This window comes from Carettochelys insculpta, chromosome 2 (assembly GCF_033958435.1).
Source record: "Carettochelys insculpta isolate YL-2023 chromosome 2, ASM3395843v1, whole genome shotgun sequence".
Lineage (NCBI taxonomy): Eukaryota > Metazoa > Chordata > Testudines > Carettochelyidae > Carettochelys > Carettochelys insculpta.
In genome coordinates, this window is record NC_134138.1 from 121,743,387 (window position 1) to 121,768,344 (window position 24,958).

The 24,958-nt window shown below is 49.3% G+C and overlaps 1 long non-coding RNA gene across 2 annotated transcripts in view; it reads right to left on the reverse strand.

Annotated features, from left to right (window-relative positions):
* LOC142009500 (uncharacterized) overlaps positions 1-24,958 on the reverse strand; it is an 82,123-nt gene that overhangs the window by 27,498 nt on the left and 29,667 nt on the right. For both annotated transcript variants that reach the window (XR_012644499.1, XR_012644498.1), the window contains exon 4: positions 15,405-15,498. This is a non-coding gene — a long non-coding RNA (uncharacterized LOC142009500). The remainder of the gene's footprint in view (positions 1-15,404; positions 15,499-24,958) is intronic.

The following is a 24,958-nucleotide window of genomic DNA, read 5'->3' on the forward strand; positions in this document are numbered from 1 at the left end:
TCCAGGCCTTGGTGGACAGCCGGGGCCGCTTCCTGGACATTTATGTTGGCTGGCCTGGCAGCACCCACGACGCCCGGGTGTTCAGGAATTCGGGCGTGTGCCGCCAGCTGGAGGTGGGGACCTACATCCCCCAGCAGGAGATCCCTGTGGGGGACACCACCATGCCCCTCTGTGTCGTCGCAGATGCGGTGTACCCCCTCCGGCCCTGGCTCACGCACCCTTACAAGGGCCATCTCTCAGCCAGCCAGGAGCACTTCAACACGCGCCTGAACCATGCGCACCAGGTGGTTGAGCACACTTTTGGCCACCTCAAAGGCCGCTGGAGGTGTCTTCTCACCTGCCTTGATGCGGGCCCCACCAATGTCCCCCAGGTTGTGGGCACGTGCAGCGCACTCCACAACCTGGTCAAGAGCAAGGGGGAGGAATTATTCCAGGGCTAGGCTGTGGAGGCTGGCAGGGCTGACATGCAGCCACCCACTGCACCCAGTCGCCAGGTGGACCCCGAGGGGATCCAGGTCCGGGAGGCCCTGCGGGCCCATTTCGACCAGGCTGCGGGGTGAATGCTGGCAGGCCCCCCACTGCACCCCCCCATCCTCCACAACACTCCCTGCCCCCATGCCCACACCACAGAGCACCCAAAAGCACCCCCCCCAGCTTTCTTGCAAATAAAAATGGAGCTGTTGTTTTTTTGAAACCAAACCAAACCGGTGATTTGTCTTATCATTCAAACAACAAAAATATATAGAGAGAGCTGAACAAAAGGGGGGAACTATTTACATGAGGGGGCAGGTACCATAGAACAGGTGTAACACAAACTATATACAAATATATTATATAGGGGGATATGTACACAGGGGGAGGCGGAGGCCATGTCCTGGGCCCTGCACCCCTACTGTCCGGTGCCCGGGGTTGGCAGGCGCGACCCTCGCCTCGGCCTGAGCCCTGGCTGAGGCTGGCTGGGGGCTGGGCAAACCAGCAGGTATGGCCGGTGGGCATCAGCAGGCCCCAGGTCCCCTTCAGCAGAAGGCCCCAGGGTAGTGGACGGCGGTGGGATGGCGGTCGGAGCAGTGGGTGGAGCAGCGGGTGGAGCGGCAGGCGGCATGGCATGGGGGAGCCAGGTATTCTGCTATGCGCTTGAAAGTGTGCATAAAGGCCACCCATGCCTCCTGGCGCCAGGTCAGCGCCCGCTCTTGTAGTTCCAGCTGCCGCTCGTCCACCCGCAGGCACCACTCCGACACCTCCAGCTGACGCCGGAGGGTCGTGAGCAGCCGGGGGTCTGTGGCCGTCCTCTGGTGGTGGTGGCTCCGCCGTCAGCCCCGTCCTGGGGCTGGTCGGTCCTCCGCCGAGGGGCTGGCCTGCTGGGATGGCCCCTGTGGGCTCTCTGGGACCATAGACACCTCGCTGGCGCTCTCCAGGCCCTCTGATGGTGCAGCTGCGGAACACGGGGGGGAAGAAGAGTGGAGACAGCCGTTAGTGTGGCCCCTGAGCCGTGCCCTTCTCCCCCCGACCCCTCTGCTGCTGGGTTCCCCATCCCCGTCCCCGGGAGATGCTGATGATGATGATGGGTGTCCCACCCCCTCCCCACCGGGGGACCCTAGGTTCCGCTCCCCCCATCCCCAGGGATGGGGCATGGCACTGTCCTGCTGGGGGGGCAGGGGCTGATGCACTCTTCTGAAGGACATGCCACTACTGTCCTTGGGGCCATGGTCATCTGGGCATGTGGAGGGCCCAGGTCATCTCTCTTGTTCCCGCCCCTCAACCCTGGGGGTGTGCACCGGGGGGGTACATACCTGATAGTCCACTCCCACAGTCGGGGAACACCCTCTGGGTGGATGCCCTGCTGGAGCTCCGGGACAGCAGGACGATGTGCAGCCCCCCGTCGCTAGAGGAGGATTCCCCCTCCTCCTCCTCCGGCATCCCAGGGGTGGGCTCCTGGAGGGGCCCCTGGGGTGCGGGGCTTGCCTCCGGGGCAGACTCCGCCTCCAGGGCCTGCTGGGGCTCGTCGGCCGAGGTGTCAAGAGTGGCCGGCAGGGAGGAGGTGTACCGGGGGCCCAGGATGCACCTGAGCTCCCTGTAAAAGGGGCAAGTGACGGGGGCAGCCCGAGATCAGCTGGCCACATCCCGGGCCCGGGCATAACCCTGCCGCAGCTCCTTGACCTTACTCCTGACGTGGTCAGGAGTGCGGGCAGGGTGACCCCGGGTGGCCAGGCCCTCGGCCAGCTGAGCGAACGCATCTGCGTTCCACCTCTTGCTCCGCATTACCTGGAGCACCTCCTCCTCACTCCAGAGCCCCAGCAGGTCCCGGATCTTGGCCTCCGTCCAGGAGGGGCCCCACTGCCTTTTCCCAGGCTGGCTGGATGCCTGGGAGCCCTGGCTCCCCTTGGGGGGGGTACCTTGGGGTCGCTTGGGGGGCTGGCGGGCGGCCATCGCAGCAGGGGAGTGGCTTGGGGCTGCAGAGGCGTGTGTAGGCTAGCTGCATGGCAATGCTGCTGCCTGCATGCGCTCTCAGCTTCCTGCACAGGAAGGCAGGGGGTGGGGAGCTTTAAGGGGCCACTGCACGCGGCGACCATAGAGCTCAGGGGCTGGAGAGAGAGAGTCTCTCAACCCCTCAGCTGATGGCCACCATGGCGGACCCCACTCTTTCAATGTTGCGGGATAGCGACTTCGATGTCTCGCCACCTTACGTTGATTTCAACTTTTAAATAGCGCTCGCCCCGTGTAGATGTGGCGGGCGCTATTTCAAAGTTGGCGCGGCTACTTCGAAGTAGCCGGCACGTGTAGACGCGGCTCTAGTGATTCTTCACCGAGTGCCCTCTCTACCTTCAATTCAACAAGTAAAATGGCCTCTCCCAAACCCATCCATCAACCTTTCACCAAATTCACTCCTAGGCTATGTCTACACTGCAAAACAAAAGTGCATGCTTAATTTGATTCAGCTAACTTGAATCAGCAAGTACAAATTAAAGCCTGAGTGGGAGCCTGATGTTGAACTTTCGCAGTTAACTCAAGTTAAAAGCTGAGTTGCCATGTCCTTCGCTGCTGTTTTAACCTGAGTTAAGAAGTCACCTTTTTGTAGTTTAGAGTTACTTATATCACATCCACCATCTCCAAAATATTTACGCACAATTTCCAGTATTATCTATTCTTTGATGTCAGAGTGGGGTTTCTTGTGGGTCGGGCTATTTTGCAAATTATGATTCAAATTCCATGCTGCACTGAAACATGCGATTCTACTGAAATCAACTAGATTACCTAGGATTAGAAATCAAACTCCTAGTTTTAAAACCCATAATCAATCCACCAATTGACAATCAGTGTTTCCAACTCCCAAAACAAGTCTCACAGTATATGGGGCTTTGCTTAAAGCTTTGACTCCAGGAGTCATGTGATTACACGGAAATCTCAGCATTTGTTATTTGGAATGTTTCTAACCCTTGTTGTTACAAAGAAAAGGCAAACCATAAAGTAGGGTTACCATATTTGAACTTTCTTGAAAGAGAACACCCCTGAGAGGGAGTGCTTCTGTATCAGTACCTACTATAATATAGTAACGTATTATATACACCATAACACATTAATACAACATGAGTTAGTAGATACTGATACAGAAACACTGTACACTCTCAGGTATATATTCTTTTTTGAAAGGTCAAATATGGTAACTCTACATAAAGACTCAATACCCAGAAGTCAAATTAAAAGAAACCAAAAAATTAATTTTTAAAAATCTCAGGAGTTTTGGGAGCCTGACTCATGATTTTTGAAAGCTGGAAGCTGGCAATACCAGACACTGACTTCCTGCGATTCTCTAAAGAGAACCTGAAGTTTCTAAGGAAAGACATAAGATGCAAAGCAAAATCACAAGGTTATAATGTTCTTTCCCAATACATTACATATTTGATTTTCTAAATTCCAACATACAATTGGATTCTATGCATCATTTTATGTCACTAAAAGACCTACATGTTGGACATAGTTCATCCTTTTCTAAAATTTTCACATACAAGAATTTTAATGTTTCCCTAAAATTATAATGAATCTGAAATATGACTGATAGTACTATATCGTATACTTACAGTAAAAGTCTTTCAACATGTCAAAAATGATCAATATCTCTCAATCGTTTGAGAAACTGCAAGTCCATAAGGATAATTTAGAAGTCATTTCAATATTCTCCGTTCAGGTTTTTTTTTCTTAACATTGATGCCTTAGTGCAAAGGCAAAGCATGTTTGGCACTGTTTATTTTTAAAGACTTCATGCTCTAGTCAAAAAGAGAAGTAGCATTACCTAAGAAGGGTGCCATTGCTAGATGATGACCTTCCCAGAACCAGGTGCACACTGTGGGTCAAATTCTGTTCTCTTTTACACGGGTAATTTCAATGGAGTTACTCTGTGCTCATAAAAGCAGAATTTGGACCTCTCTCTGTTGACTTTGCTATACAGAATGGCTCAGTCTCCCAAAGTAACTAGTGAACTGGGGTGTCCAAGGTAAGGCCTGGTCTACAGTAGAACATTAGGTCGAACTTAGCTGAGTTAGGTCGATTTTTCTAAGCAATCAGTCCACACTACTGGGTCCATTCTGCCAGCTTTAAGGGATTTTAAGGCCAATTTTGGTACTCCTGCTTTTCACAAGGAGTAACACCAAATTCAACCTTGCATGGTCAGTGAATACTGGGTCTGAAAACATTGTTTGCCCTTGCTTTCCAGCAGGAGGTGGAGGAGATAGGTACATTATGGGAGGCTGACTAAACATACCTAGAACCACTCGCGGCACTACTTCGTCCTGTCAGGCACTGGAGGCTTAATCCAGAATGAAAGGGGGCAGCAGTAGCTGTGGGATGGGTACCCAGAGTGCATTGCTGGCAAAGTCCCCTCCACACACTGGGGATGCACTCCGTCGACATCATGTGCCAGTGGGGATATGTAACCTTGACTTTACAAAACTGCATGCTAAAAAGTCAACCTTAATCTCCTAGTGTAGGAATACTGAGACATTTCAAAGGAGCCAGATTTCCTGAGGATGTATGCTCCACACAGTTTGAAATTCAGGCCCATTTCAGTTCTCTCAAGCTGGGTACTCAAAAAACACTAGCTGCATTAAAAAATGAATCCAATGTTCTTTCACAACAAAATGAATGCATATCACATTGCTTAATTCTCAGCAGAAATTATAACTTCACAAGCAAGTTAGACATGTTATTCTAGTCTATTAAGAACTTATAAAGCACTTTATTATGCCTCTTCAAAGTGCTGTGTAGCCAAGCATTAATTAATTTCTCATAGCACCTAGCTGGAGAAAGTATTATTCCCATTATGCAAACAGGGCAATTGATGCACAAAGAAATATATAAGTTGCCAGAGGCTGTGCAGTAAGTCAACAAGAGAGGGAGGTGTAGGACCCAGGAGGAATCCTTCTCCCCCTCTTCCCCCCTTGTCCTGCTATACCCTCTCCAAACAGCAATGTTCAGGGACCAAGCAAGAAAGATACAAAAGGATCATCTATAAGGCCCAGATCAATGTAAGCCGATTGATATCAATGGGAATCAGGCGCCTAAATGCCTTTGGGAATCTGGGCCTAGGAATAAAACTTTCAGAAGTTCTTAAGTGTTCTATCAGCCCAAATCTTCTTTTCAAAACAGACAGGTACTTTAGAGTGCATTAGAATGGCAGAAGCTGGATGTTGAATGTAATATGCAGTCAATGCAAGATTGTTCTCTCCAGTACATACCCCATCACTTGGATCAGTCTAGTTATAGAAGATCCACGTTACACAGCTTCCACCATATCCCGTAGGAAGCTATTTCACACGCTAATAGATGTCACTACTAGGAAATGTTCCCAAATACTTAGTTTACATACTACTTGGCTCAGTTTCAGCCCATTTCTCTTAGCTCTTATTTACATAAATCTTCCTTGATTACCAAACAATTCAGATACATGTGAATGGTTAATATAATCATGTTGTAATCATCCACCAACTGACCTATATATATTTAGAGGGATGTTGTCTCCTCTTCCGTATCCAAAGAATCATAGAATGCTAAAACAGGAAGGGACCTTGAGAGGTCATTGAGTCCAGCCCCCTGCCCTCATGGCAGGACCATGTACTGTCTAGACCATTCCTGATAGACATTTATCTAACCTGTTCTTAAATAGCTCCAGAGATGGAGATTCCACAACCTCCCTAGGCTCATTCCTATGACAAAATCATCCTCTTGTAATTTACCTTTTCCTAGAATCATTGTTTCATCATCTACCAAAGAAAAGAATTCTTCTAAATCTGCTATATACTGCTATTTTACTACTACTATTATACCACTACTATTACATCTTAGATGCCTATACACAAATGCAAGAGGTATGGGTAATAAGCAGGAAGAACTGGGAGTGCCAATAAATAAATACAACTACGACATTGTTGGCATCACGGAAACTTGGTGGGATAATACACATGATTGGGATGTTGGTCTTGAAGGGTACAGCCTGCTTAGGAAGGATAGACAGGGAAGAAATGGGAGAGGTGTTGCCTTACATATTAAAAATGTACACACTTGGACTGAGGTGGAGATGGACATAGGAGATGGATGTGTTGAGAGTCTCTGGGTTAGACTAAGAGGGGTAAAAATCAAGGGTGATGTCCTGCTAGGAGTCTACTACAGGCTGCCTACCCAGGTGGAAGAGGTGAATGAGGCTTTTCTTAAACAACTAATGAAGTCATGCAGTGCCCCAGATTTAGTGGTGATGGGGGACTTCAACTATCCAGATATATGTTGGGAAACTAATACAGCAGGGCACAGACTATCCAGTAAGTTCTTAGATTGCATTGGAGACAATTCTTTATTCCAAAAGGTTGAAAAAACTACCGGGGGAAGGTGTTCTAGATTTGGTTTTAACAAATAGGGAGGAATTGGTAGAGAACTTGAAAGTGGAAGGCAGATTGGGTGAAAGTGGTTGTGAAATCATAGAGTTCACAATTCTAAGGAAGGGTAGAAGGGAAAACAGCAAAATAGAGATAATGGATTTCAGGAGGGCAGATTTTGGTAAACTCAGAGAGCTGGTAGGTAAGGTCCCATGGGAAGCAAAACTGAGGGGAAAAATAGCTGAGGAGAGTTGGCAGTTTTTCAAAGGGACATTATTAAGGGCCCAAAAGCAAGCTATCCTGCTGAGCAGGAAAGATAGAAAATATGGCAAAGGACCTCCTTGACAACCAGGAGATCTTGCATGATCTCAAAATAAAAAAGGAATCATATAAAAAATGGAAACAAGGACAAATTACAAAGGATGAATATAGGCAAACAACACAAGAATGCAGAAGCAAGATTAGAAGGGCTAAGGCACAAAATGAGCTCAAACTAGCTACAGGCATAAAGGGAAACACGAAGGCTTTTTATGAATATATTAGAAAGAAGAGGAAGACCAGGGACAGGGTAGGGTCATTGCTCAGTGAGGAGGGAGAAACAGTAACAGGGAACTTGGAAATGGCAGAGATGCTCAATGACTTCTTTGTTTTGGTCTTCCCAGAGAAGTCTGATGAAGGAATGCCCAAAACAGTGAATGCTAGTGGGAAAGGGGTAGGGTTAGAAGTTGAAATAAAAAAAGAACAAGTTAAAAATCATTTAGAAAAATTAGGCATCTGCAAGTCACCAGGGCCTGATGAAATGCATCCTAGAATCCAAAAGGAGCTGATAGAGGAGGTATCTGAGCCTTTATCTATCATCTTTGGAAAATCATGGGAGACAGGAGAGATTCCAGAAGACTGGAAAAGGGCAAATATAGTGCCCATCTATAAAAAGGGGGATAAAAATAACCCAGGAAACTACAAGCCAGTCATCTTAACTTCAGTGCCACGAAAGATAATGGAGCAGGTAATTAAAGCAATCATCTGCAAGCACTTGGAAGGTGGTAAGGTGATAGGGAACAGCCAGCATGGATTTGTAAAGAACAAATCACGTCAAATTAATCTGATAGCTTTCTCTGATAGGATAACGAGCCTTGTGGATAGGGGAGAAGCAGTAGATGTGGTATACCTAGACTTTAGTAAAGCATTTGATACGGTCTCGTATGATATTCTTATAAAAATACTAGGCAACTACAATTTAGATGAGGCTACTATAAGGTGGGTGCACAGCTGGTTGGATAACCATACCCAGAGAGTAGTTCTTAATGGTTCTCAATCCTGCTGGAAAAGTAAAACAAGTGGGGTTCCACAGGGGTCTGTGGTAGGACTGGTTCTGTTCAATATCTTCATCAACAATTTAGATATTGGCATAGAAAGTACGCTTATTATGTTTGCAGATGGTACCAAGCTGGGGTTGCAACTGCTTTGGAGGATAGGGTCATAATTAAAAATGATCTGGATAATTTGGAGAAATGGTCTGAGGTAAACAGGATGAAGTTTAATAAGGACAAATGCAAAGTGCTCCACTTATGAAGGAACAATCAGTTTCACACATACAGAATGGGGAGAGACTGTCTAGGAATGACTACAGCAGAAAGGGATCTTGGGGTCATAGTGGACCACAAGCTAAATATGAGTCAACAGTGTGATGCTGTCGCAAAAAAAGCAAACGTGATTCTGGGATGCATTAACAGGTGTGTTGTGAACAAGACACGAGAAATCATTCTTCCACTCTACTCTGCGCTGGTTAGGCCTCAGCTGGAGTATTGTGTCCATTTGTGGGCACCGCAGTTCAAGAAAGATGTGGAGAAATTAGAGACGGTCCAGAGAAGAGCGACAAGAATGATTAAAGGTCTAGAGACTGTGACCTATGAAGAAAGGCTGAAAGAATTGGGCTTGTTTAGCTTGGAAAAGAGAAGATTGAGGGGGGACATGATAGCGGTTTTCAAGTGTCTGAAAGGGTGTCATAAGGAGGAGGGAGAAAACTTGTTCTTTTTGGCCTCTGAGGATAGGACAAGAGGCATTGGGCTTAAACTGCAGCAAGGGAGGTTTAGGTTGGACATTAGGAAAAGTTCCTAACTGTCAGGGTGGTCAAACAGTGGAATAAATTGCCAAGGGAGGTTGTGGAATCTCCATTGCAGGAAATATTTAAGAACAAGTTAGATGTCTGTCAGGGATGGTTTAGATAGTACTTGGTCCCGCCATTGGTGCAGGGGGCTGGACTCGATGGCCTCTCAAGGTCCCTTCCAGTCCTCGTATTCTATGATTCTATGATTTGAGAGAGTTTGCGCCATGTCTGTCTGTGTGTCTGTCCATCCGTGAGTCCCTTTGTTCAAGATCTCTTCCTAAATGGTAAGATGTAGGATGACAAATTTGGTATGCAATTTCCTCTCATCATAGCTGTGTCTACACGTGCACGCTACTTCGAAGTAGCGGCACTAACTTCGAAATAGCGCCCGTCGCGGCTACATGCGTCGGGCGCTATTTCGAAGTTAACTTTGACGTTAGGCGGCGAGACGTCGAAGTCGCTAACCTCATGAGGGGATCGGAATAGCACCCTACTTCGACGTTCAACGTCGAAGTAGGGACCGTGTAGACGATCCGCGTCCCGCAACTTCGAAATTGCCGGGTCCTCCATGGCGGCCATCAGCTGGGGGGTTGAGAGATGCTCTCTCTCCAGCCCCTGCGGGGCTCTATGGTCACCGTGGGCAGCAGCCCTTAGCCCAGGGCTTCTGGCTGCTGCTGCGGCAGCTGGGGATCTATGCTGCAGGCACAGGGTCTGCAACCAGTTGTCGGCTCTGTGTATCTTGTGTTGTTTAGTGCAACTGTGTCTGGGAGGGGCCCTTTAAGGGAGCGGCTTGCTGTTGAGTCCGCCCTGTGACCCTGTCTGCAGCTGTGCCTGGCACCCTTATTTCGATGTGTGCTACTTTGGCGTGTAGATGTACCCTCGCAGCGCCTATTTCGATGTGGTGCCGCGCAACGTCGAAGTTGAACGTCGACGTTGCCAGCCCTGGAGGACGTGTAGATGTTATTCATCGAAATAGCCTAATTTCGATGTTGCTACATCGAAATAAGCTATTTCGATGTTGGCTTCACGTGTAGACGTAGCCCATAAGTCACAGTAAGGGTTTGATTGTGACAGGACAATGGGGTGTACGTGGAATGTGATTTTTTTCTCATCAAACAGAAAGGGAGGAGTCTGGTGGCAGGGACAGTTATACTCCAGAATGACCACAGGGGACCAACTAGCAAGCACACCTCCAATGCCTCCAGTGAGCTGCCAAGCAGCAGGTGGCCAGGCAGTGTGGCCCCTGCCACCCCGGCATGGCCCCAGGGAGCAATGCCAGCAGTCAGCACTGCAGCCCCCATGGCTGCACACCAACTGTGGGGAGCAATGCCACTGGCTGGGAAGCAATGCCCATGGCTGCCCCTGCCCCGAGCCCTCCCTCAGCCTGCGTCCCTCCCCCCACACCTCCCAAGCTCCTGCAATGACTCCTGCATTTGCATGCCCTGCCCTGAGCCCCTGATGCCTTCACTCCCCTGCCATAAAGGACCAAAGCAACACCAGGGGCTTGCCTACACTTGCCCCTAACTTTGAAGCAGGCATGTTTATCAGGGCGATGGGAGATTACTAGTGAAATGCTGCGAGTGAACACGCAGCACTTCATTAGGCTAATTCTCCCGCACAGCAACTTCAAAGTATCAAACTTCGAAGTGCCGGCATGCCTAAAATTCTGAGAGGTAAAGGCACTTCAAAGTAGCAGCGGCACTTCGAAGTACCCACGGCTACACGCATGCTGGTACTTCGCAGTTTGACACTTCAAAGTTGCTATGGGAGAGAATTAGCCGAATGAAGTGCTGCATATTCACCGTAGCACTTCATTAGTAATCTCCCATCATCCTGATTAACATGCCCCCTTTGAAGTCAGGGGCAAATGTAGACCCAGCTCAGGTAAATCTTCTAGTAAGAAAATAAAGTGAACCTAGCCAGGCCACATAAGGACAGAGTGTGGCCTCCCTCAAGAAAAGGCAAGTTGACATGGGGCATTTAAGGTACGAGGGGATAAGGTTGTTTGGTTGTTTTTTTCTACCCTCGTTAGATGTGTACAAAGATTTCAGCAATCAGTTCCCAGGGAGAGAAGTAGTGATTATGTATCATCGCTCACCAGCGTTCCCAGATACATTATCTACTCTTAATTAGTTATGCAGCCTGAAGCCCTACCATACCTATATGGCAACAAATAATTTTGCTGTCTTAGCAGATCATCCAGGGGGGCATGGATATACACACGCATATAGAGCTGCCCTTGGCTGAAATGCAAGCATTTTATCCAAGTCCCATAACAAGAAATTAGGATTCCTCAGGCCAACAGTAAATGAGTTTAACAACTTTATCCTTTCAGCAGAACAGAGCTACGTACATGCATGTACCATGTTAGCCTGCAGCAGCATGAAGCACAAATGACAGATTTGTACACATACAGACCTGTACCAAAGCTGCTTGAGAAGAACTACCCACACAGCAACAGAGAGGGAGCCGTGCTAGTCTATATACTATCAAAACAAAAAAGCAGTCAAGTAGGACTTTAAAGACTAACAAAATAATTTATTAGGTGAGCTTTCGTGGGACACACCCACTTCTTCAGACCATAGCCAGACCAGAACAGACTCAATATTTAAGGCATAGAGAACCAAAAACAGTAATCAAAGTTGACAAATCAGAAAAAAATTATCAAGGTGGGCAAATCAGAGAGCACGGGGTGGAGGGGGGAAGGAAGTAAAGAATTAGATTCAGCCAATTATGCCAAAGAGCTCCTATAATGTCCCAGAAAATTTGCATCCTGGTTCAAACCACATGTTAATGTGTTGAATTTGAATATGAAAGAGAGTTCAGCAGCTTCCCTTTCTAAAGCAGACTGAAAATTATTCTTCAATAAGATGCAAACTCTAAGTCATTAACAGAATGGCCACTCCATTAAAATGTAGACTAACTGGTTTGTGGATCAGGAATGTTTTGATGTCTGTTTTGTGCCCATTAACTCTTAGAAGAAGAGGTTTAAGAAGGGTTTAGAAATACATTTAATTGGTGATCTTTTCTCCTTAGATTCTGGATGTGTCTAAATCTTAACAGGATCCGCAACACACATTAAACATAATCCATACAGCTTGAACTTCCCTGGTCTGGCACCCTCATGGTCCTTCCCAGCCGCGGCCACAGTCCTCATTCCCTGACTGTCTCTGGCCATGGGTCCCACTCCCCAGTTGAGACCCTTGCTCCCCAGCCACAGCTGGCTCCCTGCCACCAGCTCCTAGACTCCTATCTGGTCCCTGCTCCCAGCCACTGTGGGTCTCTGATCCAGACCACAGACCTTGCCAAATCAGAGAGTGCCAGATTTCAGAGATTCAACTTGTATACACCCTTGATAGTAACAATTTCTCTGTGGCCCTCGGGTAAGCAGTCACCAAAACACAAAGCTAGATTCACCCTGAGGTCAGGACAGGCATTTTTTATACCTTAGAAAAATAAATATTTTTTAAAAAAACCACATGGTGGAACTTTACTAGAGGCCCTCTTCCTCAGACTGATTCTGAATGCCCAGCCAGGAGAAAGAATCATAGGCCTCAAGAATCAGTGTGAGTACGTGTCTCACGATAACATGGGGTACAATACTCAGGATAGAAGACATGATGACTCACGGGCTTGCTTTTCAAGTAGTATGGAAATAGTTACAACACAGCAGCTGAAGTGCCCTCAGACACAAAGCTTTGAGAGACTGGCACTAAGTACTCGTATGGTAGGTTTCCTCTCATGGTATAGACAAACTAAAACCTTTGGAGCAGGCGTCAGAACACTGCAGAACGTGGTACCTAGAGTCATTTGAGCCTGACTGTCCAGAGCAAGGAAGGTTATCGGAGCTCTACATGTCAACAGGTCAACTGCTTTCAGGGGGATTCACAGAATTAGTGGAGAAAGGATCAAGGACATTGCTCTTACACTTTTAATGATGCACTTCAAAGTCAGAGACAGATGTTGCAGGACAGCAATCACAGCAATAGAATTGGATCAGTGACAAATACAGTCTATGCGGATGGGCCAAAATGCACCCTGCTCAGCCCTTCAGCCAACATGCCTGTTTCATGACAATGCTGCCTTTGCATTTTGGACATGGTGGAGCTGGGCAGAGTGCAGTGTTCTTGTGGCTAGGAATCCATCCATGTTGATAACCGGAGAACCAAACTAGCACCACATCTTATACCAGAACATCTGTGTTTAGAGTATAATTAAATCTAGCAATGTGAGGTAAACACAGGAGGAGTTTTAACTTGGTTCTTACTTTTTTCCGTATCAAGCCGCCAATTACAAGAGAAGTTCTGGGATTTCCTCCCAGGGTTCCAGGGTACCCACCCCGATAACCACAAGAAAAGGAAGACAGGTACCGCCATTGTTGGACATAATTCACCCTTGCCCTTCTGATATGTTCACAACTCTCCCATGGAAGGTTTCACAATCTTGCAGTGACAACAACAGCTGTAGCATGTTTACCTTTAAGCTAAATGTCTGGGATGGGGAAGAAGCTTTCCAGGCGCAGGTGAGCTTTACTGATCTGATTTTGGCTTGTTAGAGTTGATCCATTTTCTCCTCCAACAATGCTACTGTGCAGCTGTGCTTCAACAAATCCCACCAATATAATAAGCACAATCCCTCTCCAATGTTCCCTCCAATCTTTTCCATTCATGTGTGGATTTTTCCCATCCATTTGTGGAATAATTTTATGTGCACCAAAGCATGTGTGAATGTGCACCACCAGCAGAAACAAAAAACACCTAGCTGTGAGCAATCCATTAATTAGCTGGGCAGCATTTGAATCTCACCTGAGGGCAAGCGCACAGCTTACAGGGAACACAGCTCCTCTGCCCATATCCCCCTCAGCATAAAGCCGGACAGCAACAGCTCTGCAGGTGCTAAGTCAGCACAGCCACTTTTGGTTGGAAACCAAACCACCCTCAGCAGGTAATTACCATAACTGATCAAAAGGCTCAGCTTGTATGAGCTGATCAGATTGAATGTATTATTTCATTTGCATTTTCCTTTTTCATTTTTTTGCATTCAGTAAATACTGGCAAAGTAAATGTTAAGATGTCATGTCTCCCTCCTAGGAAGTGATTGATGGGCCCTAAGTGCTTTGGGTTTTTTATAGCCAACGTGACTGACAGCTTTTAAGTGGAGAGCAGTTTATGCAACTTTCAAATGTTAGTTGTCTATACGAATAAAATGAAATATTAGATTTTCTTGTATCTATCTAATAGTGTTTCCTACTGTGCTGGCAGCCGCTGTAATAACTCAACTGTTAAAAATAAAAGTCTACTTTCAGCTCTGCATGGTTTTAAGGCTTTCACGCTGACAAAAGGAGAGGAAAAGTAGTGCCTATTCCTCAAGGACTTGCATTTCAAAGCATTACAGAGTTAAATAGGAGGTTTCTCTTCAACCCAGATTTGGCTAAAGAAGATTTTTGCCTTTTCAACAAATACTTCTATTTAATGTTTTAAAACATTTTGCATCATATAGTCAGTCCAGAAATCTAAAACAGAATTTTTCTTCCATCCATGCGTCATAGACCTAAAGTGGTTAATTTCCATACAATTTGCTCCTGTAAAGCCATGATCTTGCTCCACTTCTCATTAAAAGAGCATATCCCTTAATGGTTTACATATGAAATTTGGTCAATTATTCTGAGGCATCAGTAGCACATCTAACTTGCCAGCACATCAGACAATTCTGCCTGCACCCCAAGATTTTACAATCTAGTTCAAACACAGAGGACATGTGCTGCTAGCATGAGGTAGAGATGGTGGAAAACTCTATTAGTGTCATTTCGTGAAAGACTTGCAGAAGAAGTGGGAAACGTAAGCTTGGAAGGAGGAAGAGAGATGGCTGGATGGCAATCCAGTATCAGTTATAAATTCTGTGTGCATTTCATACAACACTGACATTTATAAACACGAACACTTAGATTACATAGCTACTTAGGGGATGATCAACTCACTGGCAGTCAATCTTCCAGGGTTCTTTTTTATTTTTTTATTTTATTTTATTTTATTTTACTTTATTTTTAGGGATTTGAATTATACCCAAAAATAAATTAGTTGAAGCCCTGCAGTGCTGGGGTTGGCTCTTCCACTTTTGTAAGGCTCAGCTACTTCATCCTAGTCCCCATACCCACAATGGGAAGGAACATGAGCCCGAGGTAAAGCCTGGAGCGTAAGAAGTGAAAGCTTTTCAAAGCAGTTTATGCAACTTACAATCTTTCTATCATAAGTGACCTGAAGTCTGTGTTATGTTATCTCTTCAAAAGTCAACCAAGGTGGCACCTCTTTTTAGATCAAGAAAGGTAACTGGAGCCTGGGAATTTGAGCTGGATGTGCCTGGTGTCTGTTACTAGTGCAGGAGTATATAACACCTACCTTACTTGCTGGGGGGAAAAGGTGTAACGAAGAAAAATTTACCATACAATATTCCATTGGGACTCTGTTGAAGATGGTCAAGGTCAACCGTACAGGTGTTTGCTCTTACCAGAGTGTCTCTGTTCATGGAGGATATCTGTGAAATGAAGATAAGAGACTCTGTGATGGATTAAAAGGCAATCAGACACAGACACGGCTGCAATATCTGCCAATAAATGCCTTGAAGAAACTTGAGCAAACTTGCCGTATGAAACTGACAAGGATGCCATCTTCTTAAACATACAGCAGCCACAGAGAACTCAGTGACAGGATCAGGAACAGAGTATGAACTACTGAACAATGCCAGGGAGAGGACAATCCAGGGCAGGTTCAACGGTGCTGCTGTATAAATCAGGAAGGTCCGATATCAGACTTGGCCCATCAAGCCACTTTGATCGACCCGGATAAACTTGTAACAGAACCTTACTGCCTATTAGCTGGCATGCAATAGGATACTGGCATGAGGCGCTCACTGAGAGCACTAGCTCCTTTGGTGATGATGGTAGATCCAGGATGGCAGTGCCAAGTGAAAAGATGTCCTGGTGACATGGAAGAAGAAACTGGTCAGGGACTATAGGTCCATGTGGTAGCTATCTATTGGCTGGTGTTGTTTACTGGATATGGCACGTCAAATTTTAGTTTTGTCCCCCACACACCCCGATGAGGAGATTGTTGTACTCTTCTGACTGGGTTGATAAATATTGATCAGACAGGTGTCCTGTCTCATTGTAAAATGTCTGAGGGGGTAGCCATGTTTTTCTGTAACTTCACAAAGACCAAGCAGTCCTGTCGCATCTCTATAATACAGATTTATTTCGAGATAACAGCTGTTATTTCAAAGTAACTTTGCAAGCATCTACACTATGCACACACTATCCCATAATAAATTTGAGAATAGCAGGTGCATTATTTCAAAATTGGTAAGTCTCCCTGGCTATGCCTACACTAGCCAAAAACTTCGAAATGGCCATGCAAATGGCCATTTCGAAGTGTACTAATGAAGCACTGAAATACATATTCAGCGCTTCATTAGCATGCGGGCGGCCGCGGCACTTCGAAATTGACACAGCTCACCACCGCGTGGCTCGTCCAGACGGGGCTCCTTTTCGAAAGGACCCCGCCTACTTGAAGTCCCCTTATTCCCATCTGCTCATAGGAATAAGGGGACTTCGAAGTAGGCGGGGTCCTTTCAAAAAGGAGCCCCGTCTGGATGAGCTGCGCAGCGGCGAGCCGCATCAATTTCGAAGTGCCGCGGCCGCCCGCATGCTAATGAAGTGCTGAATATATATTTCAGCACTTCATTAGTAAACTTCGAAATGGCCATTTGCATGGCCATTTCGAAGTTTTTGGGTAGTGTAGACATGGCCCCTGTAGGAGAAATAATGCCTATTTTGAAATAGCTATTTCACAATAGCCGTTCTTAAGACATAAAATAGCTCTATGTTGAAATAAGCCACAAAGGTGAGAAATGGCATTATTTCAAAATAGTGCTATGTGTCTACAAATGATATTTCAAAAATTGCTGGGCATTTCGGCTATGTCTACATTAGCATTCCTCTTTTGAAAGAGGCATGCAAATGAGGGAAATTGAAAATGCTGACGAGGCACAGATTTATATACCTGGCACCTCATTTGCATATTCCTTTGAAAGAAGAAAAGCAGGGTTAACGTGGCTCTTTCGAAAGTAAACCCCATATTTGAAAGAACCTTTCTTCCCATTCTTCCCATAAAAATGGGAAGAAGGGTTCATTTGAAGAGGGGTTTACTTTTGAAAGAGTCGTGTCTACACAGCTTTTCATCTTTCGAAAGACTATGCAAATGAGGTGCCAGATATGTAAATCTCTCCCTCATCTGCATTTTTTATTTCCCTCATTTGCATGCCTCTTTCAAAAGAGAAATGTTAGTGTAGATACAGCCTTTGTGTGTAGCTGAGTTATTTAGAAATAAGATATTTCAAAATAGCTATTTTGAAATATCTTAGTTCAAAGTACCTCTGTAGTGTAGCTGTAGCCTTAGATTCTAACAAATGTATTAGGTCAAGAGCTTTCATGGTAAGTAAGACCCACTTCTTCAGATGGTGTAGGATTTACCCAAGAAAGCTCATGACTTACTAAATTTGTTAGTCTCTAAGATGTCACAGGACTGCTTGTTTTTCATTGTAAAATATTATGCACAAAAGTCTCTTGACCGCAGGGTCTATATTGTTTATGGACAGTGAGATTCCTCTCAGCTTGCTGACTTGTTAGGCAATGAGCCCAGGTCCCTCCTTGCCTTTGCAAGAGATATGGGGGTGGGGCTGAAATTAGTAAGCATGATCTTCCCTGTTCTGGGACTGCCAGATTGTATTCAGCATGCCTGCAGTGACTCAGAGGTTCTGCACTTGCACGAGGGCGTTGGCGTTAACCTTTTGTGAATGTGTGGATTTGTACTTAAAGGTGTAGCGGGGGTTAGAGCAAAGTAATTTTGTGTGGAAGGAAGATACCCTTGAGAGCAAAGTGCAGAACACTGGTAATTTGCAACCTTCAAGGGGGTAAAGACATCTTAGATCCACCCTTTCAAGTAAAAGCAGAGAAAGAATACAGTAGTTCAGAACTGCCTTGTATAGTCAGGTTTTTAAAAGCAAACGAGCTCATAGCAGCTGTAAAAAGAGCTTCTTTTCCTAAAAAAAAAGACGATTTCCTTGTTTCCCCGTCTTCTGCTTCTTCTTCTTCTTCTTCTTCTTCCATCTGTGTTTCTTTTACGTACCCTCACTATCTACCGAAGGACATAAACACATAGATTTCCCATCCTCTGGGGAAATTTGGGTTGGCATGGTGAAGCATTCTCCACCTTGTCATCAGCAGTATGGCATTACCCCACCCCACCTACTACCGCTCTTCACTCAGGACAGCCTGCTGACAAGGATCTTGAGGGAGCCCTTCCTGTGCTGATATTCTGTAATGAGATTACTTACCCAGAGGCTTTGGCATTCTGCTCTCACCGGCATGAGGAAACTAAACTCCATTGTGTTTTGTTTGACGAGTCCATGCATTGTGTACAATCAAAACCAAGTAAACTCAATACTGTGATTAACACAGGCAAGCCTAGTATCCTCACAGCCAGCATTTCCTCTTCTGTGAATCTCTGTCAGCTGGTAAGGCAATGGAGAGCTAGTCTTTCCAAAACAATCCAAAGTGAGTAATAAATCCCTTCTCTTCATTCTTATTTGTATCAGCAAGGCACACGTATAGGAACAGGCACAGTAGAATTGGATATGGTGCAAAGAAATGATTCAGGGCTTAGCAAGAAGGGTGTGAAAGACTCTCCTGGACTAGTCCAAAGACCATAACTTCACTGTTAAGGGAGCTGACGACTTGGCTGAGACCAAATGTGATGCATTTAGAAAGGACGGCCTCCAAGGAGCTGGCCGGTTGACATGAGGGTGGAAGAAGGAAATGCTAGCTGAAGAAAGACTCATCCTGGTTTCCTCTGTTTAGAAGCCAGGCTAAAAAAGCTTTGTGAACTCCATTTAAACTCCCACAGTGAGCACCCCATTAGGTTGTTTCGTTTGGAACCCCCCCAAAAATCCCAATGGCACCAGCCCTTTGGGCTTCAATTAACCTAGGGTCTTCTCCTGTCCTCCAGGGTTACTTCCCTGACGTGTTTCACACAGCAATTGTTATGCTTATAAGGCTACGTCTACACGTGAAGCCTACATCGAAATAGCTTATTTCGATGTAGCGACATCGAAATAGTCTATTTCGATGAATAACGTCTACACGTCCTCCAGGGCTGGCAACGTCGACGTTCAACTTCGACGTTAGGCAGCACCACATCGAAATAGGCGCAGCGAGGGAACGTCTACACGCCACAGTAGCACACATCGAAATAGGGATGCCAGGCACAGCTGCAGACAGGGTCACAGGGCGGACTAGCGCTTCCGGGGCAACAGCTAGCTGCTCCCTTAAAGGGCCCCTCCCAGACACACTCAGCCTGCACAGCACACGGTCTGAGGAGCCATAGGCACACAGACCCCGGGCGACGCAGGCATGGACCCCCAGAAGCAGCAGCAGCAGCAGCCAGAGGTCCACCCAGCCCTCCCGGCAGGAGCAGGGCTCGCCCTGATCCATGCCATGCGGGAGGCAGCTGAGCACCTCCTTGCTACACCGGAGGAGGAGCTGCCCCCAGGGCAGCAGGGCTCAACCCCCAACCCTGCAGCACCCCGCCCCCCCCGCCTTACACGCCGGCGGCTGTGGAGCTACCCCACCAGCACCGACTGGTGGGAGCGGCTGGTGCTTGAGGAGTGGGACGACGACCGCTGGCTCAGGAACTTCAGGATGAGCCGGCAGACATTTATGGAGCTGTGCCAGTGGCTCACCCCCGCACTCAGGCACCAGGACACCACCATGCGGCGTGCCCTCCCTGTGGAGAAACGGGTCGGCATCGCTGTCTGGAAGCTGGCCACTCCAGACAGCTACCGATCCGTGGGACAGCAGTTTGGTGTCAGCAAGGCCACCGTCGGGGCTGTCCTCATGGAGGTAAGAGAACCCACGGGGGGAGGGCAGGGCAGGGGAGGGGGGCCCGGGCAGAGGAGGGCAGGGGAGGGGAGGGGAGGGCAGGGCAGGGCGGGGGAGGGCAGGACAGGGCCTCGCACACCCTGCTCACCCCTCATTGGTGCTCTCCCATGTGCTTTCCCTGCAGGTTGTGCGTGCCATCAACGCCATGCTCCTGCACAGGCTTGTGAGGCTGGGGGACCCAGATGCCACCATTGCGGTCTTTGCCACCCTGGGCTTCCCCAGTTGCTTCAGGGCTCTGGATGGGACTCACATCCCCATCCACGCCCCGCATCACAGTGGAGGGCGCTACATCAATTGCAAGGGCTACCATTCTGTGGTGCTCCAGGCCTTGGTGGACAGCCGGGACTGTTTCCAGGACATTTATGTGGGCTGGCCTGGCAGCACCCACGACGCCCGGGTTTTCCGGAACTCGGGCCTGTGCCGCCGGCTGGAGGTGGGGACCTACATCCCCCAGCGGGAGCTCCCTGTGGGGGACACCACCATGCCCCTCTGCGTCATTGCAGATGCGGCATACCCCCTCCGGCCCTGGCTCATGCACCCGTACACGGGCCATCTCTCTGCTAGCCAGGAGCGCTTCAACCAGCGCCTGAACCACGCGCGCCAGGTGGTGGAGTGCTCATTTGGCCGCCTGAAAGGACGCTCGAGATGTCTCCTGACCCGCCTGGATGCGGGCCCCAACAACATCCCCCTGATTGTGGGTGCCTGCTGCGCCCTGCACAATTTGGTGGAGAGCAAGGGGGAGGCCTTTTTCCAGGGCTGGGCTGTGGAGGCCGGCAGGGCCGACATGCAGCCACCTGCTGCCCCCAGTCGCCAGGTGGACCCCGAAGGGACCCGGGTCCGGGAGGCCCTGCGGGCCCACTTCGATGATGAGGCCACGGGGTGAACTCTGCCAGGCCCCCCAATGCCCACCCCTTCCTCCACAACACTCCCTGCCCCAACGCCCACACCATGGAGCACCCAACCGCACCCCCCCCAACTTTTCCTGGACAAATGACAGCACGCACTTGTGGCTGAACTTAAACTGGTTTTTCTTTGAGAACTTTGTTTTTTTGGAACGAGAATTAAAACAAGAACAAACTATATACAAGATGTGTGTAACAAAAGTAATGTGTCCAAAGAAAACAATAGTAATAAAAAAGTTTGTTCACTAAAAAGAAAACCAGGGATGATAAAGGGGAGAACTATTTACATGGGGGGGACGGGGCAAAGGGGGGCACAAAAAAAGAGAACTACAACTGTCCATCGTCCTTTTTTAAAAATCAACTATATACAATGGGGGGGGCCACGTCCCAGGCCCCACGCCCCTAAAGTCCGGCACTGGGGGTGGGTGATCGGGAGCCCCGGCGCGGCCACAGCCCTGTTCGGGGCTGGCTGGGGGCGGGGCGGACCGGAAGATATGCCCGGCGAGTCTCAGCTGGCTCCAGGGGGTCCCTCGGCGCTCCGGCCCTCGCTGGTGGATGGCGGAGCGACGGCGGACAGGACGGCGACGAGCGGAGCAGCAGGTGGTGCGGCGGGTAGAGCAGTCAGGGCGGGCGCTGCGGCGGCTGGTGCGGCATGGGGGGCCAGGTAGTCCACAAGGCGGTTGAAAGTGTCCATGTAGGCCCCCCATGCCTCTTGGCGCCAGGCCAGCGCCCGCTCCTGCAGGTCAAGGCGGCGTTGCTCCACCCGCAGGCGCTGCTCCGCCACCTCCAGCTGCCAACGGTGGATGGCCAGCAGCTGGGGGGTCCGTCGCCGTCGGCTGGTGGTGGTGCGGGGTCCGCCGTCTAGCCCACCGTGGGGCCGGTTGGTCCTCGGCCGAGGGGCTTGCCTGGAGCGATGGTCCCGGAGGGCTCTCCGGGACCACTGATGCCTCGCCAGCGCTCTCTTCCGGTCCTTCCGATGGTGCAGCTGCGGGACACAGGAGAGGAGGGGGGGAAGAAGAATGGAGACAGGCGTTAGTGTGGGCCCCGAGCCGTGGCCTTTGTCCCCCCAGCCCTGTGCTGCAGGTTCCCCATCCCCATCCCCGGGAGATGCTGCTGTGATGGATGGGGTTCAGGGGTCCCCCTGCACTGCACCCCATCCCCTGGTGGGAGTGACTCTCACTTCACTCCGCAGGGTCTGACAGGAGAGGTTTCTTAGGCCACAGATGCCCAGTTTCTCCCAGGAGTGACAGCACCAGCTGTCAGAAGAGACAGTCCTTCCAACCCGTCCTGGGGAGAAGACCCCAAGGGGTGCCCTTCTAGGATGTAGCTTTTCCCCTCCTCAGGCTGGCTGCCTTCCAGCTCTCCCTTCCCCTAGCCTCTACCTGTGGCCCCCGCCCTCCCCCGCCAATTCCAAGCCAGCTCGGCTCCTCCCTCCTCTTTGTTCAGGGCAGAGGTGTCACATGCCAGCTGTAGCCCCAGGATCATCCTTTGCCCCTGGGAGCTATTCGGCTCTTGTTGCTCATATCTAGCCTGAGTTTCCCTTTTGCACTCCCCGCACTCCATCACATGCTGCTGCTGCAGGGTGTCCCACCCCCTCCTCCCGGGGGCCCCTCGAGGTTCCGCTCCCCCCTGCCCCGGGGATGGGGCATGGCACTGTCGTGCGGGGTGGGGGGGGCAGGGGCTGATGCACTGCTGTGAGGGACATGGCCCTGCTGGCCTTGGGGCCATGGCCATGTGAGCATGTGGGGGGCCCTGGACACATATCTATTACCCCCGCCCCTCAAGCCCAGGGGTGTACACCAGAGGGGGGTACATACCTGTCGGTCCACTCCCACGGTCCGGAGATCCCCGGGGGGCGGAGGCCCGGCTGCTGCTCCGGGATGGCAGGAGGAGGATCTGCAGCCTGGATTCTGCGGAGGAGGAGCCCCCCTCCTCCTCCTCCTCCTCCTCCTGCCGCGATGGCCCGGGGGTGGGCTCCGGGGGGGGCGCCCGGGGTGCAGAGCTTACCTCCAGGGCGGACTCTGGCTGAAGGGCCTGCTGGGGCTCGTTGGCCGAAGTATCAAGGGTGGCCGGAGGGGAGGAGGTGTGCCGGGGGCCCAGGATGTCCCTGAACTCCCTGTAAAAGGGGCAAGTGACGGGGGCAGCCCCAGATCGTCCGGCCGCATCCCAGGCCTGGGCGTAACCCTGCCGCAGCTCCTTCACCTTACTCCTGACATGATCAGGAGTGCGGGCAGGGTGACCCCGGGCGGCCAGGCCGTCGGCCAGCCAAGCGAACGCATCCGCGTTCCGCCTCTTGCTCCCCATTACCTGGAGCACCTCCTCCTCTCTCCAGAGCCCCAGCAGGTCCCGCAGCTTGGCCTCTGTCCAGGAGGGGCCCCGCTGCCGCTTGCCAGCCTGGCTGCCTGCCTGGCTGGACTGGCTGCCCTGGCTCCCCTTGGGGGGGGTCCCCTGGGGGCGCTGGGGGGGCTGCCGGGCGGCCATTGAGGGTCCTGTGGCTGCTGAGGGACGTGCAGGCTGGCCGCGTGTCTGAGCTGCTGCCTGCACGTTCCCTCAGCTTCCTGCACAGGAAAGGAGGGGGAGGGGACCTTTAAGGGGCCACTCCACACGGCCACCATTGAGCTGAGGGGCTGGAGAGAGCATCTCTCAACCCCTCAGCTGATGGCCGCCATGGAGGACCCCGCAATTTCGACGTTGCGGGACGTGCAATGACTACACGGTCCCTACTTCGACGTTGAACGTCGAAGTAGGGCGCTATTCCTATCTCCTGATGAGGATAGCGGCTTCGACGTCTCGCCGCCTAATGTCGATGTTAGCATCGAAATAGCGCTCAACACGTGTAGCCGTGACGGGTGCTATTTCGAAGTTAGTGCCGCTACTTCGAAGTAGCGTGCACGTGTAGACACAGCTTAAGACACACACCGGATCCTTTTCAGGAGAAAAGGCAATATGCTGTGTTTGTTGAAAGTACAATATGAACAGCGGCGTGCTCATAGAGCTGGAAGAGACCTCAGGAGGTCACTGAGTCCAGTCCCCTGTCCTCTTGGCAGGACCAAGCACCATCCCTGGCATTTTTTTTAATCTATTTGCCCTAGACTCCTAAATGGCCTCCTCAAGGACTGAGCTCACAACCCTGGGTTTAGCAAGCAAATGCTCAAATCCTGTGACCCTGAACTATCCCACCCCAATAAGGAGAAAGAAAGAGAGAGACAGTGTGGGGGCAGGGAGGGTGGTCCTGCAGCTGATCTTACAGTTACCAGTCTGTCATGACTCAAGTCAGTCCAGTAGTTAGATTGAATATGGGTGAGAAGCCAAGTTCCCATCAATCACAATTTAAGGCTCAGGCTTGGTTTGCAGGACCAAACCCAGAGACCCATGGCAAGAGCACCCATGCTTATACTTGTAAGAGTCCATTGCAGTCTATGGGTTTTGCGGTGTCATGCTGCAATCCTTGAAGAGTTAATCTTGGGGTTTTCCCACAGTTGTCTTGTTTATGGTCATCTTTTGGGAGTGTGTCTGTCTGTCTCCAGGGCTCATCTATTCTGCAAATTCACTCAGCCTCAGGCACCATGGATGTCCTCCAATCATCTCCAAGGCTCTCTGACCACCTGGACCTTTGAGATGACTTTCACACACATTCTTCACTCATATCAAAGGATTTTACAGAACATTCCATACTAACAGACACAACTTAGTTTGCAATGCTACCAAGAAGAGGCAAAAATACGACAATCTTGGCTAATCGTGAGGAACAGGGTGAAATAGAAGCACACAGAAATTATAAGCAAATCATCACCCATCCTACCTGCATTCTTATATCCATGCAAAAATACTACACAACAGCCCTAATAATTGTTCCACTTACTGGTCACACAATTTGACAAATCATTTCAGTCACATTCTCACAGTCTACTCACTGAATTTCAGCCACACCCAAAAAGAGACCAGTATTGAAAAACTCAACCATTATCAAAAAAACTCAACACAACCAACCGGATGGGGTCTTGCAAACTCTCGTTCTCTGATGATTTATACTGAAAATTGAAAACAAAGTTGGTGACAGAAAAAGACAATTATTCCTAAATGAGGGAGCTTGGAGAAG